We start from the raw sequence: 10,717 nt of genomic DNA, 5'->3' as shown, positions 1-10,717 counted from the left end.
GCCCATCTCAAAGCTGTGTGTTACCTTCCCCGTGCAAGCACTTACAGCCTTCTTAGAGCAGAATTTCAAAGTGTCACCCATGGTTGTGATCTACCACAGGGCTCCATGAGGCCCCAGGACAAGCCTGCACTGCCAGCAACACGGAGGGACCACCTCAGCCTTGGTGAGTATGTGCAAAAGTATGAGAAAAGGGGAACTCAATTATTAAGGCTATGTGAATATTTTGGGCAGAAGTCCAAGTCTGGCAGTCTCAGTGTGCTGAAACCCACCACACCCATACCCAACAATGCATATTCTTTTTGGCATACCAGGGGGCAGAGGGCAGCCACTCACATGCCTGTGCTAGCGCTTTGTTTCAGGACATCATGCTGTGGAATGGGGACATCCCAACACAAACATTGTCCCATTGTCCCTCTGCCCCAGTACTCCCACAGCCCAGAGCTGGTCTCCAAAGAGCAGATAGAGGAGGTGCTTTGGGGTTGTTTTTCCAGCCCTGAGGCCATCTGCGCTCTGGGAACTTGCCAAGCTCCGCACTGCTCACCCCAATAACCTACAGAAGGATTTGCACCATTGTTAAAAATGCAGGGGCTGGCGTACTACAGGATGTGATAGTTTGATTTTGGTGATGGTTTCTCCAGGAGTGCTGTACTAAAGAGCTCAGTGCTTACTGAGCTTTGGGTGCTAAGTGTCCAGGAGAGCATCGACTCTCAGCCAGGATCCACTCTCATCATGCTTGTACAAAACTTAAGTAACATTCCTGGTGTCGCTAGAGATACTGCATGTTTGGAGACTCATAAATGAAAATGGGATTTGGCCAAAGATTTCTCCCAACAATCCTTTCTCATGCAAATATGCCCATTTTGCACACGCCTTGAATACCAAATTGGCACATGCTATGCTGCTCGGGCAGGCTCACACTTCCCGCATGTAACCCACAGCCTTATTGTTGGCCGGGCACGCGGCTTCCCCTGCCTGGGTGGGGAATGCTTGCTGTGAAATCGGGTTGCTGTTGCTGCATCACTTGCAGTAGCAGCCCATCAGACAGGACAGATGCTCCCATTCAGCCCTTGAGCTAAGAGAAGGAGAAGAAATGAAGATGCAACGCGGAGCCTGGGAAGTCAATAAGGAGCTTTGCTCCATCTCCTGGTTGAAGGTGCTTGAGCATCACAGAATGGGGAGGGGATGGGTGGAAACTCACAGCTTAGGTAAATGGCCATGAAGCAGAAGTGCAGAAGAGAAAGGCATATTTCTGCTCTGCCATCCGTAACCAAGGAGAGAGCCCTCATTCCCCAGTCCCTTCAGGTGCGGTGAGGGACCCGAGCTGGGGGAGTTCACTTTTGTCTGGCTCCGCGTCGCGCTGATCCCGCTGCAGCTGGGAGGGGATTTCCCGTCAGCTCCAACCCAGCTGCTTAAAAATACTCCTCCACTAAGTGAGCTAATATTTCATGAATAAATTGAAGTGGTCAAGTCCCATTTTGTGCAGAAAGCACGGTTCCCTGCCGATTAGCCTGCTTGGTACTTTCGGGGATATAAATAACTTCACAGGCTCATTCTCTGCGCCTTTCAAAATAAAAGCAACATTCAGTTATTTGATTTTTTTTTAATTTTATGCAAATGATCTTCTGTTCTGTGTTATTATGTAAACGAGCCAACTGAAATGGTAATGAGGGAACCCAGAAGTATGCATATATTAACTGCCGCTATGGAGCTTTACACCTACAGAAATGGCACTGAATTACATTTCTGAGGGAGGGACAGGTGTCCCGAGGGTGAAGATTTTATTCCAGAACTTGGTCTCTTCTGAAATCCCTGTATACGAGCATTTCCTGCTCAGGAGAATACTCAGGCATTCCATTCAGAGAGCGAGTTAGTGCTTCACTTCTCAATGGCTTATTGTCAGCGTGAGAAAGCACGGTGTGCTCAATGACCATCAGCCTCACAGCAGCACAGCACTCTGTGTCCCTCCTCATGTCCCTCCTCATGCTCCATTGAGACTAAATCAGACCTGAGCCTACCTGAGAACAGACAGCAGCCCACAGTGAGGGCAAAGCTGTAGGAATTTTTCTCTCTGTGTGCTCTACTGTAAAAGAAGAAGCTATGAGGAAATTGTCCCTATGTGCCCTGCTCCAGGGTTTGGGCAAAAAGAGCATTTCTGGGCTGGGGTGAGCTCATGGTGTGATGTACAGATAGGATGATATGTCCTAAGAATAACTTCTTGCCTGCTAAAAGGAAAAGCAAAACCCCTTTCCAGAGGCAATGCAGACTCCAATGAAGTCCACAGCATAACTCATCCATGTGAGAGGAATAAAAATGTTTCTGCTCCCTAAAGAGCATCCTGGAGCCTGCTCAGCATCCCTCCCCTGTGGGGCGCTCCCATGCTCCCCCTGAGCTGCTGCATGGGACACGTCCCAGTCAAGAAAAACCCCACCAGAATAACAGGGTAAGCAGTATCTTCATTTTCTGCACTTCTCAAGAACATTCAAGGATTTCAACCAAGCTGAAAGCATTCATTTCTTACCCTCATCAAACACCCTGAGAGAGATGAATCTCAGCCCACAAGGGAACAGATGCCTCAAATCCTTCCTAATCCCTGTGTTTAGCAGCGATGTTTGAAGTGATTAGAGGCACAGTGAGCACCGTTCCTGTGCAGGTAGAGCAGATGTCGGACACAGAGGTGCACTAAGCTCTCAGTTGGAGATGGACTGCAGAAATTTTGGCCCAAATCCATCTCGGCACGTCTGATGTTGTGATTATTCAGCTCCAGACACAGAGGGCTGGATGTGTAGCATCACAACATGGTTTCACTTCTCTCATTTTGTGAATTCACCACTGCATCAGGAGCTGGAATGAAATCTGGAGCCCTGTCTTTGATTTCAGGGCAACAGGGATCTCCAAATCTGCAGCTTCTGTTAATAATTAAATGTGAACCAGCAAATAATTGATAATTTGTCATAGCAAAAACTACACCAAGTGCATAGGTCTGATCCAAAAGCCCATGAAAGGCTTCCGCTGAGCCGACTGGATTTTGGAACAAACCTATAGTGGTAATAAAAATAAATCCCTGTAATTAGGCAAAAGGGAAAATCCAAAAGATGCCATTTGAGCCATTTAGGGCTCAAAACCTGCATCCTGGGGTTAGGTCCAGGTGGCCCTGGAACCAAGGTCATGGCCTTGTGAAATGGCAGTTCCCAGAGACTGGGGTGCCCTGAGCCTGGACAGGAATAGGAACCATCACCAGGTTTGGGATGCAGTGGCCCCAGCCCCCATCTCTGCCTGGTTTTCCCAGGGAGTTCTGATCTGCACCACGCCATCGATCCTTCCTCCCCACAGGCATTTGTACAACAGTCCTGGCTGGGATGCTTTGCCATCCAAGATGTAAATGTCATTTTGGGCAGTGCTGCGGGCTTTTCTGCATTGTCTGCTTTCTCCAGAGTGTATTTTCCCAGAGATCTAGAAATTTATCACTTGGAAAGCACAGCCCAAACAGCAGGATTTATTGCTCAGAAACCAGGAAACCCTGACTTTTAAAGCATGTTTATAGTCCATTTTTCACACTGGGATGAGACAAATGTCACCAACATCAGCGCCAGGAGCACACAGGGCCCCAACATCAAATCAGGACAAAATTGTGCCCACTGAGGACATTTTGGATTGGGAACTCAACTATACTCCCTGCTTTTAACGGACTCCTTTCATTCCAGAGAGAGGTCTTCAGGTGCAGATAATTACACTTCTGGCCATAACATTCCTGCAGCAAAAGTGCCTCATCCTCTATTGATGGCTGGAGGCTGGCAGAGAGGAAGGGCTGCTGTGTAAAAGCTGTTTTTTTCTGTGTTCTGAGGGGGGTTTTGTTCTCTTCTGCCTTGCAAACCTGCGTGTGTCTTTAGAGGATGCACTTTTAGACAGACCTTTGCAATCCTCCAGTGCAGACATCTCTATCTTCCTTCCTACTCTAAAGCAAATCCGAACATCTATGTTTACTTAGGGCTGATTGTTTTAGCATTTTTTGGTGGGGTGTTCATATTCTCTGCATTTCCAGAAATAGAGCACAAACATCTACTACTCGGATGTTTTGTTAAGTTATTTTCATTACAAAAAAACAAACTTGCTTCCATCTGGGAATTTTGTTAAGTGTTTTAGATACATTTTTAAGTTCTCTGTATCCCATAACCAGACGTGGAGTTCAGCCAACTATTCCAGGGCTCGAACACATGGATCTTTGGGGATGTTCGGGATCTGGCTCTGAAACCTTCACCTGACTTCATTCTGATAGACGTCGCTCCAAGCTCCTCCTCCACAGATCTGATTTCTCCCAAATGTTGAGGATATCTGGATTCCGGCCCAAACCTTGTCCATGTGGGTTTGCTCATCAGGTTTGCTCAGCTCTATCCCCGTCTCCATCTGGTGACCAGCAGAGCTGCCCCTATCAGCAGAGAGCAGCTTTCCCCTCTGCCTCCCTCCCAGCCACAGTGCAAATGGCAGAGATCGTTCCTCCACTTTCACAGTATTAAGAAGCAGAAACCTCAGGAGGAACATTACAATTTCCAGTGGAACAGGCTACCTTCCCACCTCTTCTTTTTTTTTTTTTTAAAATATTAGTTTTGTTTGACATGTACACCTTTACTTTCCCAAATGAAGATTGCTGCTAACTACCTCTTAAAATATTACTGCAGAAGGGCTGTATTCTACTGAGAATGGCATTTTTTGTAATAACCCCATTTTCCTTTTCACTTATTCTTACCTAAAAAGTTTCAGATTGCAGCTCATCCATCTCCCTGACACCCAAATCCTCTCTCACTTTTTCAAATATATATATATATATAGTTAACCCATTATTAACCCATTATACCCAGGAGAAAAAAGCATGAGAAGGGGCCAGGCCCTGAGCTGGATGAGGCACATCAGTGATTCTGCTCCTCTGTGCTTGGGAAGCAGAGGTTTATCCGTGCCAACCCATTGCAAGCATGAGAGGCACTTGCTGCCTGAGAGCAGGATGCAGGGTGGGTGTGCATCTCTTTATCAAAGCATCGCCAATGCGGGACAGATCCTGAGGACAGGAAGGACCTTGCCAGAAGTGCAGTTATCCTCTGTGAGCTTCTGAGAGAGATTAAAAGAGTAATCTTCAATGTGTAAAAATGTCGAGGTTACATGAAGCTGACGGCTTTCAATTTTCATCAGGCTGCCATGAATTCACTTTCAGGAAAAGCAGTGTCGTATCTTTGGTGAAGTTCCTTTCCTCCATGAAACTTTCAGCCAGCTGTGAACACAGCTGACACTCAACTGCTGAATATTTGCTAACCTCTTCTTAAAAAAAACAGCGCATTCCTCATCAAAATCACACCTACCCGGTGTGCCTGGAAAGATTGTTTTATTCTTTCCCTCCCTTCTGTGTGTGTGGCTTTTATTACAACTCACAGGCAACTGCTTAACATCAACAACAAGAAGGAAACCTTGGCAGAAGCCGGCTCGAAGGAGCCGTATGTGGGATGGTTCTCTGCGTCCTTCCCAGGCAGCGATGGGCACCCAGTGCTGCAGCTGCACGACGCTGCCCCGGCCGGCAGGAGCAGGAGGAGCCCATTCCTTCCTCTCCTTTCTGCAAAGGGAGCTGCTTCTCTCAAGTCTAAATATTTACTGCCGTTTCTGGACACACACACACACAAAAATTAATAAAACTATCCGCGGAGCGAGATTTTGATTCCCAATTATTTTGCCTTTGCGAAGTTAAATGAAAAAAAAAATCTCAACTTTGTTTGTGCATTCTTATTGCAAACACAATGCCAACAATGGCTAAATAGACAGCATAATAAATAGCACCACAATGCCGACATAAAGGCCTTTCTGGTACTGCATACAAAATATAAACTGTGCCATGCCATTATTATTCTGGAGCCCTTGCTGAAACAGTGCAGTTGAAATTCCACCCCCAATGTGCACCTAATCAGCCATTCAGAGCCCCTTAATGACTTGTCAGTTCTTTGCCCTGCCATTTTCTGTCCAATTAATTCTTTTATTGTGCACCGGATAAAGGAAGACAAAGGCCTTCCATGCAATAATGAATCATTAAAATTCAGCAGCTCCTCTCTTGTGCTCTTGGCTCCTCACCAGCAATTCAGGCTGTTTCGCATTCGTTATGTGTGTGGTGGTTAAAATTCACTCTACCTCAAACAAGACCTTTCAAAACGCTTAACCCTTTCCTGGGTGAAGGACTCCATCACTATGTTGTGAATTCAGACGCACAAAAAAAAAAAAAAGGAGGAGGAGGAGGAGGAGGGAGAAGAGTGAGGGGAGGAGAAAGGCAGGCGGAGGTATTTTGGGTAAATGTTTTAATATCACGTCTCTGACAGTCACAATATTGCCTGCTTTCACATCTACAAACAAATACGGGGAAGGAACCGGTGCCAGCGCGGCCGGGAGACGCAGAGCAGGCGCTCCCCAACCTGTGCTGCAGCCCGGGCAGCCACCCGCGCTTTGCATCGCTTTCCCTAAACCAACACGGCCCCGGCAGCGGGTGGTGGGAGGCAGGAGGGGCACTCAGAGTTTGGATTAGGAGCGGCTTGTTTTTTCATTCCTAATTGGTTTAAGATAAACTGAAAGAAGGCGGCTTTTAGACCTCAATAAGTGTGTCCAACGGGCTTTTTGCACGGGCTTCACTAAATCAGGTCAAAACCAACACTCCAGTTAAGCCAGTGACACAGCGTGTCTGCTTGTGCCCGCAGCCATATGGGAACCTCTTGACGGGTCACCAGCAGCGCCCAGACACTCTTCCAAGCCCTGGTTGCAGCCACCTGAGCACCAAATCCTTCCTGGGCAGGACCCAGCGCCCCCAGGCTGCAGAAGATGCAGGTTCCTCGAGCTCTGTTAAAACTCCTTTTTTTTCAGCAGGTTACATGGTTTTGTCGGAAAGCATCGCCTTCCATTTCAATCCTCATGCAGCACAGCTCTGAAACAAAATGAATTTACTTTCCACTCAGACCATAGCTCTGGCTACAGTCCCACTGATGTGACCTGTGCTCACCCTTCACTCCTCAGCCCCACAATGGGAACCCAGAGCGGATGGGAACCCGGCTGCAGGGCGGCAGGAGGATGAAGCAAGCTGTCATCAGCACTGCTTGCTGTGGTTTGGGCTCTGGGGGATTATTTTCAGCTTCTGCTGACTCATCTGAGAAATGTCTTTCCCTCACCGAGCCTTGTGCTTGGCTGCTTGGTGCTGTCCCTAATTCCTGCCTCTAAGGGGCACGAGGGCTTCTCAAGGTGATGGCAGTCCAGCTCGGCTGGCAGTGGTGCAGCAGAAGGACCCAGGAGCCACTTGGTTCTCCTCAGCTCACACGGCACTATAAGCATCGTCCCGTCACGTTCTTTAGTGTGCCATGTGGGGAACCCCGAAAAACCTCGTGGAGCCTCTGCAGAGCCTCCAAGGAAGAATGGAGCCAGGAGTCACGTGGGAAAAGTCCCTGCTTCCACAGGACTCCACGGGAACGGGAGCTTGGAGCCTTTCTGCTGCTGAGTTCCTGCTTATGGATCAGCCTGCAGGCTTAAAAGAACCTGATATCAATTGGAGCTGAACTGAGCCTCTCAAAGGCTGAAAGCAGGGAAATGCTGGAGCATCCCTCAGGAACTGATTCGTCCTCATCCTCGGCTCTTCCATCCCTTTCCTGCTTCCAAAATCTCCCCAGCTTTTCACTGCAGCTGGGCTCAGCCCTCCCCACGGAATAAAAAAGGGGAAAAACAAACCCCTGAGAGCTCCTCTTGCTCTTGCAAGAGCTGTGGGCTGCAGCCGGGGAGTGCAAGGAGTGCGATGGCCTCACATGAGGTTTATTAAAGCTGAGCACTGCCAGGGGGACACCATATAAGAATTTCTTTGCCATAAATCGAATAACTAACTGTAAAAAAAGTGTAACAAAAATGTATAAAACTCCAGGAAAATTTACAACAAGGAGGATGGGAAGGGACTTTTTCCTCCATATAGAAGCAATGTGGATATGGGCTATAAAATTAATTTCCTCTTCCTTACTAAACAGCACCTTCCGAGCAATCCAGATAAATAGCAACAATTATAACTCCCTGCATCAAAATAGAAGAGGAACTATTATCACTTGTATATTCCTGTAATTATCTTGAGAACCCTTTTTTGTTGACAGCCAGGGGTCAAAAGCCGGCCTTGGTTTCACCTGATCTCATTGACTTGTGCAGAGACATTCCAGATCCGCGCCAGCACAGAGCCACCAGCCCAGGCTGGGAGCACACAATGCAGCCATTCACATCGGGAATTCAGCTCGGGGAAAATCACGTCTCGTTCTGCGGGCTTCATCCACACAGCACACGGGAAAAAGGAACAATGCATGAGAACGCATTTGTACAAACAGCAAAGATTTCAAAGCAAAATGCTCTTCTCCGTATATAACTTGTACCACAGATCAGCGTTCTTGGAGATGTGAGTGCAAAACTAAGCATGGGAAATGAACATCGGGAGATTTCCAGCACGCTCTGAAGTCAGACTCACTGAGACTGCTCAGGGCAAGGAGCTTTCCCTGCCCGTCACCTCTGTGAGCATCCATCTGGTAACGTCTTTGAGTTTTACTCCATTGGTTTGCAGTGGGTGTCAGCCAACAATTTTCAGCGTCGGTATTTTGAGTGATGTGCACTGCTACCCAACGCAGACATTTTGACTCTGCCTCAGAGTTATGCAGACATCAGTGAAGTCACTGTGAGCTCTGCTATTAAACATCAAGGGGGCTGTAAAGATAAGCACTTATATTCCCATCTCTCTCTTTTTTCCTTCCCCAAGCATGGCACTTCGGAATGGAAGTCCCGCAACAACGCACAGAGCAGGCAAAGCCAAAAGGCATCAATTTTTCTCACACGAACTAGGCCGAGACTTGAAGCTTACATTGCAACTGGAGGGAGGATAAAGGAGAAAAGAAAGTCTGCTCTGAAAGTTACTCTGCAGCTTTGGCTTACGGTGTAATAAAGTCATTTTGCCAGAAGTTTTGTAAACGAGCACAGAGAAAATGGTGTCCAGTTACAGACACTCTGGCACGATAGGTCTTGGCGAGGCTGCAAGCAGATTTGCTGTGGGACTCTGTTGTTCAGACTTCGTCAATGTTCTTAAGCTTCATTAATTGTCATCACATTTATTATCCTCATGCTCAAACATTTTCCACAGCACTGCAGCACAACCAGGCCTGGTGCATGCTTCTCTGCACTTCTAATCTCAGCCCCTTCCTCCCAGTTTGGGCCCAGCTTGGGAACTTCACACCCGTTTGTCTGAACCACTGAAAACAAACTGCAACATCATCTATATAACCAAAAAAAGTCACAAATGTAACTATTCTAATGGCTGGATTAAAAAAAAAAAATACCATGTGTAATGTATAATTTTGTTGCTATCGTAATTAAGAGGTATTTACATGGGTTCACTAACCAGAAAACAGAATCTGTTACTGTAAAATTCCTACGTGCTGCGCAGAACAGAATGAACTCGGGCTCAAACCATGCAGTCTGACCTTGCAAAGCCTTTCTCACGTGAGCAGTCTCAACAAAATCCTATGAAATCCTTGGGATTACTTGCATGGAAATACACTCCTTGAGGAAGTATAAAAAAATAAAGGCAATCTTGCAGTAAGGCACAGTTTAAACGCAGGGAAAGGGAGCAACAAGGAGAAAACAAAACAAGATAAAAAGGAAACAGCGGAACAGAAAGCCTCGGTCAACGTTTTATTCTGAATAGCCTCTTTCAGAAATATTCCAAGTTCCACAGCAATGGGCTCAAGGAGAAAGAAAACATAACACAGACTTGATAAAAAGCCACTTTTAATTTTATCAAATTGATCTGTACAAAAGTTAGCATTGCTTAGTCAGAAGCTAGTGAAGAGAACAGATAAGTAACAGCCAAAGTCTTTCAAACTTTATACAGAAAAATAGATTGCATAAAAACGAGTTTTCTGTATTTTTCCCCCACCCCCACGTTCCCAAAAGGAAATATGCAAAAAATATTTTTAGAAAAAGAGTAGGAAACGTAGAAAAGGTAAAAAGATGATAACGTCTGAAACATGTTTTTAGATTTACAAAGTTTTTAAAGGCACAAGTTATCATAAAATAGATGGTTATTATATGCTCAGCATACAATGGAAGAAGTAGAAATATATCAATGAAATATTAGTCTAAAACTAAGTACCTAAACATTTTTTTTAGTGGAGAAGATTTTAGTTTCACAGCTTGATGGATGATACCTGGTCCCTAGAAGCCAAAAAAATTAAAAAAATAAAAAATAAAAAAAAATAAAAAAATCAAAGCAGAAGTTGATAATTCCTCATTAAATTACATCTTCCTATAAAGTAGTCCTGGTTCTGAAAGCGTACAACTATTTGCAATGCCTTCAATCCCATGTTAGAGCCTGAAAGCAGGTAGGCAGGAAAACACGGCGCTGTCTGCTGCCGGCCAGGCGTGTGAGCCTCCGAATTTAGGGAGCAGCTTCTGCAGCACCCCTGAGCGCTGCGCTGCCCGTGCTGCAGCTCCCAGTGGAGCTCCCTGCTCATGACCAGGTCTGTGCGAGGCTGCAGCCTTCAGCCTCCCTCGAGCGGTTCAAAACAAAAAGAACCCGAAAACCAAAGAGTATCTATAGACTCATAACACCATTTTATTGTATCATCTCCACTATTTTGATGCTCCCTCCCCACCCCATCTTTAAAAATCTTTTAAAATTCTACTTTTTTTTTTT

Source organism: Lagopus muta, chromosome 15, assembly GCF_023343835.1.
Source record: "Lagopus muta isolate bLagMut1 chromosome 15, bLagMut1 primary, whole genome shotgun sequence".
NCBI classification, from domain to species: Eukaryota; Metazoa; Chordata; class Aves; order Galliformes; family Phasianidae; genus Lagopus; species Lagopus muta.
Note: the sequence above shows the minus strand (reverse complement) of the source record.